Raw genomic sequence first — 9,562 nt, forward strand, 5'->3', positions numbered from 1 at the left:
TGAAGGCCGTACGGTGACCTATAGTTGTTAATTTCTGTGCCATTTTGGTCTCTTGTGGAGAGTTGTCAGTAGTGTTTGTGGGACAGAATGAACCCATAAAGGTGAACGTCGGACGCTAACGCTATATTTGGACCTGGGTGTGAACGCCGACGCCATATTTGGGCCTTAACGCGGACGCCATGGTCGACTATGAAATCGGGACGCGAATTTGAGGTTGGACCGTATGATTCGGACATCGAGACACCGACGCCATATTTGGGCTTTAAACTTGGACACTATACCTTAATGTTGCATCAGACTACCCTTTAAAGTGACGTCATACCCTTAAAAGTGGACGGTATATTCTCGAAAATGGACGATAATTTGTCTTTGATAAACGCTTACCCAACCCCTAAGTAATAAGTCTGTGATAATTCTGAAAAGAATCTTCTACCTCTTAAATAATTAACTGCTTATACATGTTTATAACAACTGTAAGAATTCTCCAAGATATACTATTTATATTAATCAGAAAAACTGTCACTCAATGCAGTAGGCGGAACTTTTCCCGTGTAAAAAGAATTGGATTAAAATGTTTGATATCAATACATAAAATATTTGTCTTTATCTTTTTAATTTTTGGATTTCTTATCTTATTAACATGACAATCGTGAAACATTCAGTTTTCTATTTTAAAAATTAGCAAAATTGATTGGACACTTCATTTGGTTGTTTGTTTGTTGGTTTTGTTTTGCTTTTGTAAATTAGCGCTGAATGGGCACAAGTTCAGAACGGTAAAAGTGACGTCACCCAATTTCAAACTTGATCATCAGACTCAGTGTTTTGTGTTAATAAACATTGTGTATTAATTCAATAACATTTGGTTGAGGCAAACTAAATGTAGAGAGCGGAAATTACAGAATAAGCACTACGTCTTTGACCATTTGTAAAGGGGCATAACGAACTATAAAAGAGACGCCCTTCAATTTCAAATTTTATCTGTGTGTTTTAGTAATTGGCATAGTATATAAGTTGAATTTATAACATTTGGTTGAGGCAAACGGAAAACATTTCTGGGAACGTACCCGACAAACGGACTGGACTGACGGACAAGGGCTAGACTAAACTTCTCCCACGCCTAGCGGCGGGGGCATAAAAAATGTGTTTGATACCAATTAATATATTTTACACAGAAAAAAAATGTGAAGTCCTAGTCCAGACAGGATCGTTTGGTTGTATAAAAGGTGGCAACCTCATTACGAGGAAATACAACGAACATGCAGTGCTTCCACGCGTTGAATTCATTCGTGGAATTCCTTTTGATCTCGAAAGGGACGATTTTTTCGATCCCAACATTCGAAACATGATCCTATTAGATGACCTCATGTCGACATCGGACAAAGACTCCAGAATAAATGATTTGTTTACGGAAGGGTGTCACCATAGGAATTTATCGGTCGTCGTTTTTAATCAGAATTTATACTTTGGCAAAGACCCCACCCAGAGACGAAACTGTCATTATCTCATTCTCTTTAATAACCGCATTGATCGACAGCCCATCGTGACTCTTGGCCGACAGATGTATCCTTCTCGAGGGGACTTCTTTCTCCGGAAATTTGAAGAGGCAAAGAGGACACCTTTCGGGTACTTTCTTGTTGACCTAAAAGCTAAAACCCCAGAAGCCTCCAGATTGCACACAGAGGTCTTGCAGGTCGGTCAAGGAGAGACACCAGACGGACAGAGGGATGACGACCGTCTCTCGAATACTTTTGAAGACGATAGTTCGGTCTCATCAGACGAAGATATTGCCGACGAGACAACACATAGTTCGTCAGAGGATGCTGAAACACGGAAAGATCTCATCGCCTGTCAGGATTGCGGAGTACTTAGTGTTTGCTCACCTACGTGGATTAGAAGCCCAACGTCAGCAAGGTTGTGGGAATAAAAACGGCATTGCCCTTAACGATGACCAGGAAAGATGTAGAGGATGCTTTGAGTGGATTGCCCGTGACCGTTTGCTGTGCAGAAGACTTGCCTAGATATGTGAGCGACAGGCTTAGAAGGTTTGTGGTCAATACGGACAACTGTGATCAAAAGGGGAGTCATTTGGTTGCATTTCATTTCCCAGCATCGGGTCCATCAGAATCTTTCAACTCCTTAGGACGATTACCGGAAAAGTACCAACGCTATTTCAGAAATGTACTCATCGTCAATGGACCGAAATACTGTGTGGTTTGCAATCAAATCCAACCCGATGATTCAGATACATGTGGCCTGTATTGCATTTATAACGTCAAATTGAGATGTCGGGACTCGAGATGAAGGACATTATCAACAACTTTTTTATCCACTGAGACGATTCAGAATAACAGTAAACTCGTAGCTCTATTTGGTTAAATAAAACATAATGATACAAAAAAAAAATAATGAAAAAAGAAAGAAAAAAAACGGTCCGAAGTCTTGAAAAACTCTTTCTAGGGTCACTAAAAGTATCCACCCTGGAGTGTAGCCTGGTCAAACATTAAGATAAAGCGTCCAGGATTTAAGCCCAAATATGGCGTCGGCGTCTCGATGTCCGAGTAACATGGTCCAACCCGAAGTTTGATTTCAGGGTCGACTATGGCGTCCGCTTTAAGGCCCAAATATGGCGTCGGCGTCTGCGCCAACTTTCGAATATGGCGTCAGCGTCCGACGTCTACCTTAATTGGGGTCATTCTGTCCCACAAACATTACTGTTGTCTCATTGGCAATCATACAACATCTACTTTTTTATATTATATATATATTATCTATACGTATATATTTTCTATATACGAATTTTACATGTTTAGATAATGCAATGAAAATTCAGAAGATATGTGGTAATATTGCCAACGGGAAACTTATCCACCAAAGACAAACGAATGTGAATCAGCCATGAGTTACACATATGTATTCATGTAAAATGCTATTAAAACCCATTCCTGACTAGATGTGACGAAAAACGAAAACTAACAGCCCGATTAATGCTGAAACGATAAACGTAAAATCAATATCAAAGACAGCAACCAATAACAATACAGTGCTCCTATATATCGTCTACCAACAGTATTTATCTATACCTACCGTCGGTGGTTAACATGCAATACAGTACTCCTATTTACCGTATATCAACAGTATTTGTCTATACCTACCGTCGGTGGTTAACATACAATATAGTGCTCCTATAAACCGTCTATCAACAGTATTTGTCTATACCTACTGTCGGTAGTTAACATACAATATAGTGCTCCTATATACAGTCTATCAACAGTATTTGTCTATACCTACTGTCGGTAGTTAACACACAATATAGTGCTCCTATATACCGTCTATCACCAGTATTTGTCTATACCTACTGTCAGTAGTTAACATACAATATAGTGTTCCTATATACCGTCTATCAACAGTATTTGTCTATACCTACTGTAGGAAGGTAACATACAATATAGTGCACCTTTATACCGTCTATCAACAGTATTTGTCTATACCTACCGTCGGTGGTTAACATACAATATAGTGCTCCTATATACCGTCTATCAGCAGTATTTGTCTATACCTACCGTCGGTGGTTAACATACAATATAGTGCTCCTATATACCGTCTATCAACAGTATTTGTCTATACCTACTGTCGGTAGTTAACATACAATATAGTGCTCCTATATACCGTCTATCACCAGTATTTGTCTATACCTACCGTCGGTGATTAACATACGATATAGTGCTATTACATATACCGTCTATCAAGAGTTTTAGTCTTTACCTACTGTTGGTAGTTAACATACAATATAGTGCTCCTATATACCGTCTATCAACAGTATTTGTCTATACCTACTGTCGGTAGTTAACATACAATATAGTGCTCCTATATACCGTCTATCACCAGTATTTGTCTATACCTACCGTCGGTGATTAACATACGATATAGTGCTATTACATATACCGTCTATCAAGAGTTTTAGTCTTTACCTACTGTTGGTAGTTAACATACAATATAGTGCACCTATATACCGTCTATCAAGATTTTTAGTCTATACCTACTGTTGGTAGTTAACGTACAATGTAGTGCTCCTATATACCGTCTATCAACAGTATTAGTCTATACCTACTGTCGGTAGTTAACATACAATATAGTGCTCCTATATACCGTCTATCAACAGTATTTGTCTATACCTACCGTCGGTGGTTAACATACAATATAGAGCTCCTATAAACCGTCTATCAACAGTATTTGTCTATACCTACTGTCGGTAGTTAACATACAATATAGTGCTCCTATATACAGTCTATCAACAGTATTTGTCTATACCTACTGTCGGTAGTTAACATACAATATAGTGCTCCTATATATCGTCTATCAACAGTATTTGTCTATACCTACTGTAGGAAGGTAACATACAATATAGTGCACCTTTATACCGTCTATCAACAGTATTTGTCTATACCTACCGTCGGTGGTTAACATACAATATAGTGCTCCTATATACCGTCTATCAGCAGTATTTGTCTATACCTACCGTCGGTGGTTAACATACAATATAGTGCTCCTATATACCGTCTACCAACAGTATTTATCTATACCTACCGTCGGTGGTTAACATGCAATACAGTACTCCTATTTACCGTATATCAACAGTATTTGTCTATACCTACCGTCGGTGGTTAACATTCAATATAGTGCTCCTATATACCGTCTATCAACAGTATTTGTCTATACCTACTGTCGGTAGTTAACATACAATATAGTGCTCCTATATACCGTCTATCAACAGTATTTGTCTAATACCTACTGTCGGTAGTTAACATACAATATAGTGCTCCTATATACCGTCTATCAACAGTATGTGTCTATACCTACCGTCGGTAGTTAACATACAATATAGAGCTCCTATATACCGTCTATCAACAGTATGTGTCTATACCTACTGTCGGTAGTTAACACACAATATAGTGCTCCTATATACCGTCTATCAACAGTATTTGTCTATACCTACCGTCGATGATTAACATACGATATAGTGCTTTTATATATACCGTCTATCAAGAGTTTTAGTCTATACCTACTGTTGGTAGTTAACATACATTATAGTGCTCCTATATACCGTCTATCAACAGTATGTGTCTATACCTACTGTCGGTAGTTAACATACAATATAGTGCTTCTATATACCGTCTGTCAACAGTATTTGTTTATACCTACCGTCGGTGGTTAACATACAATATAGTGCTCCTATGTACCGTCTATCAAGATTTTTAGTCTATACCTACTGTTGGTAGTTAACGTACAATGTAGTGCTCCTATAAACCGTCTATCAACAGTATTTGTCTATACCTACTGTCGGTAGTTAACATACATTATAGTGCTCCTATATACCGTCTATCAACAGTATGTGTCTATACCTACTGTCGGTAGTTAACATACAATATAGTGCTTCTATATACCGTCTGTCAACAGTATTTGTTTATACCTACCGTCGGTGGTTAACATACAATATAGTGCTCCTATGTACCGTCTATCAAGATTTTTAGTCTATACCTACTGTTGGTAGTTAACGTACAATGTAGTGCTCCTATAAACCGTCTATCAACAGTATTTGTCTATACCTACTGTCGGTAGTTAACATACAATATAGTGCTCCTATATACAGTCTATCAACAGTATTTGTCTATACCTACTGTCGGTAGTTAACACACAATATAGTGCTCCTATATACCGTCTATCACCAGTATTTGTCTATACCTACTGTCAGTAGTTAACATACTATATAGTGTTCCTATATACCGTCTATCAACAGTATTTGTCTATACCTACTGTAGGAAGGTAACATACAATATAGTGCACCTTTATACCGTCTATCAACAGTATTTGTCTATACCTACCGTCGGTGGTTAACATACAATATAGTGCTCCTATATACCGTCTGTCAACAGTATTTGTCTATACCTACCGTCGGTGGTTAACATACAATATACTGCTCCTATATACCGTCTATCAACAGTATTTGTCTATACCTACTGTCGGTAGTTAACATACAATATAGTGCTCCTATATACCGTCTATCAACAGTATTTGTCTATACCTACCGTCGGTGGTTAACATACAATATAGTGCTCCTATAAACCGTCTATCAACAGTATTTGTCTATACCTACTGTCGGTAGTTAACATACATTATAGTGCTCCTATATACAGTCTATCAACAGTATTTGTCTATACCTACTGTCGGTAGTTAACACACAATATAGTGCTCCTATATACCGTCTATCACCAGTATTTGTCTATACCTACTGTCAGTAGTTAACATACAATATAGTGTTCCTATATACCGTCTATCAACAGTATTTGTCTATACCTACTGTAGGAAGGTAACATACAATATAGTGCACCTTTATACCGTCTATCAACAGTATTTGTCTATACCTACCGTCGGTGGTTAACATACAATATAGTGCTCCTATATACCGTCTATCAGCAGTATTTGTCTATATCTACCGTCGGTGGTTAACATACAATATAGTGCTTCTATATACCGTCTATCAACAGTATTTGTCTATACCTACTGTCGGTAGTTAACATACAATATAGTGCTCCTATATACCGTCTATCACCAGTATTTGTCTATACCTACCGTCGGTGATTAACATACGATATAGTGCTATTACATATACCGTCTATCAAGAGTTTTAGTCTTTACCTACTGTTGGTAGTTAACATACAATATAGTGCTCCTATATACCGTCTATCAACAGTATTTGTCTATACCTACTGTCGGTAGTTAACATACAATATAGTGCTCCTATATACCGTCTATCACCAGTATTTGTCTATACCTACCGTCGGTGATTAACATACGATATAGTGCTATTACATATACCGTCTATCAAGAGTTTTAGTCTTTACCTACTGTTGGTAGTTAACATACAATATAGTGCACCTATATACCGTCTGTCAAGATTTTTAGTCTATACCTACTGTTGGTAGTTAACGTACAATGTAGTGCTCCTATATACCGTCTATCAACAGTATTAGTCTATACCTACTGTCGGTAGTTAACATACAATATAGTGCTCCTATATACCGTCTATCAACAGTATTTGTCTATACCTACCGTCGGTGGTTAACATACAATATAGAGCTCCTATAAACCGTCTATCAACAGTATTTGTCTATACCTACTGTCGGTAGTTAACATACAATATAGTGCTCCTATATACAGTCTATCAACAGTATTTGTCTATACCTACTGTCGGTAGTTAACACACAATATAGTGCTCCTATATACCGTCTATCACCAGTATTTGTCTATACCTACCGTCGGTGATTAACATACGATATAGTGCTATTACATATACCGTCTATCAAGAGTTTTAGTCTTTACCTACTGTTGGTAGTTAACATACAATATAGTGCTCCTATATACCGTCTATCAACAGTATTTGTCTATACCTACTGTCGGTAGTTAACATACAATATAGTGCTCCTATATACCGTCTATCACCAGTATTTGTCTATACCTACCGTCGGTGATTAACATACGATATAGTGCTATTACATATACCGTCTATCAAGAGTTTTAGTCTTTACCTACTGTTGGTAGTTAACATACAATATAGTGCACCTATATACCGTCTATCAAGATTTTTAGTCTATACCTACTGTTGGTAGTTAACGTACAATGTAGTGCTCCTATATACCGTCTATCAACAGTATTAGTCTATACCTACTGTCGGTAGTTAACATACAATATAGTGCTCCTATATACCGTCTATCAACAGTATTTGTCTATACCTACCGTCGGTGGTTAACATACAATATAGTGCTCCTATATACCGTCTATCAACAGTATTTGTCTATACCTACCGTCGGTGGTTAACATACAATATAGAGCTCCTATATACCGTCTATCAACAGTATTTGTCTATACCTACTGTAGGAAGGTAACATACAATATAGTGCACCTTTATACCGTCTATCAACAGTATTTGTCTAAACCTACCGTCGGTGGTTAACATACAATATAGTGCTCCTATATACCGTCTATCAGCAGTATTTGTCTATACCTACCGTCGGTGGTTAACATACAATATAGTGCTCCTATATACCGTCTATCAACAGTATTTGTCTATACCTACTGTCGGTAGTTAACATACAATATAGTGCTCCTATATACCGTCTATCACCAGTATTTGTCTATACCTACCGTCGGTGATTAACATACGATATAGTGCTATTACATATACCGTCTATCAAGAGTTTTAGTCTTTACCTACTGTTGGTAGTTAACATACAATATAGTGCTCCTATATACCGTCTATCAACAGTATTTGTCTATACCTACTGTCGGTAGTTAACATACAATATAGTGCTCCTATATACCGTCTATCACCAGTATTTGTCTACACCTACCGTCGGTGGTTAACATACAATATAGTGCTCCTATATACCGTCTATCAACAGTATTTGTCTATACCTACTGTCGGTAGTTAACATACAATATAGTGCTCCTATATACCGTCTATCACCAGTATTTGTCTATACCTACCGTCGGTGATTAACATACGATATAGTGCTATTACATATACCGTCTATCAAGAGTTTTAGTCTTTACCTACTGTTGGTAGTTAACATACAATATAGTGCTCCTATATACCGTCTATCAACAGTATTTGTCTATACCTACTGTCGGTAGTTAACATACAATATAGTGCTCCTATATACCGTCTATCACCAGTATTTGTCTATACCTACCGTCGGTGATTAACATACGATATAGTGCTATTACATATACCGTCTATCAAGAGTTTTAGTCTTTACCTACTGTTGGTAGTTAACATACAATATAGTGCACCTATATACCGTCTATCAAGATTTTTAGTCTATACCTACTGTTGGTAGTTAACGTACAATGTAGTGCTCCTATATACCGTCTATCAACAGTATTAGTCTATACCTACCGTCGGTGGTTAACATACAATATAGTGCTCCTATATACCGTCTATCAACAGTATTTGTCTATACCTACTGTCGGTAGTTAACATACAATATAGTGCTCCTATATACCGTCTATCACCAGTATTTGTCTATACCTACCGTCGGTGATTAACATACGATATAGTGCTATTACATATACCGTCTATCAAGAGTTTTAGTCTTTACCTACTGTTGGTAGTTAACATACAATATAGTGCTCCTATATACCGTCTATCAACAGTATTTGTCTATACCTACTGTCGGTAGTTAACATACAATATAGTGCTCCTATATACCGTCTATCACCAGTATTTGTCTATACCTACCGTCGGTGATTAACATACGATATAGTGCTATTACATATACCGTCTATCAAGAGTTTTAGTCTTTACCTACTGTTGGTAGTTAACATACAATATAGTGCACCTATATACCGTCTATCAAGATTTTTAGTCTATACCTACTGTTGGTAGTTAACGTACAATGTAGTGCTCCTATATACCGTCTATCAACAGTATTAGTCTATACCTACTGTCGGTAGTTAACATACAATATAGTGCTCCTATATACCGTCTATCAACAGTATTTGTCTA

Source organism: Mytilus edulis, chromosome 4 (assembly GCF_963676685.1).
Source record: "Mytilus edulis chromosome 4, xbMytEdul2.2, whole genome shotgun sequence".
Taxonomy (NCBI): Eukaryota; Metazoa; Mollusca; class Bivalvia; order Mytilida; family Mytilidae; genus Mytilus; species Mytilus edulis.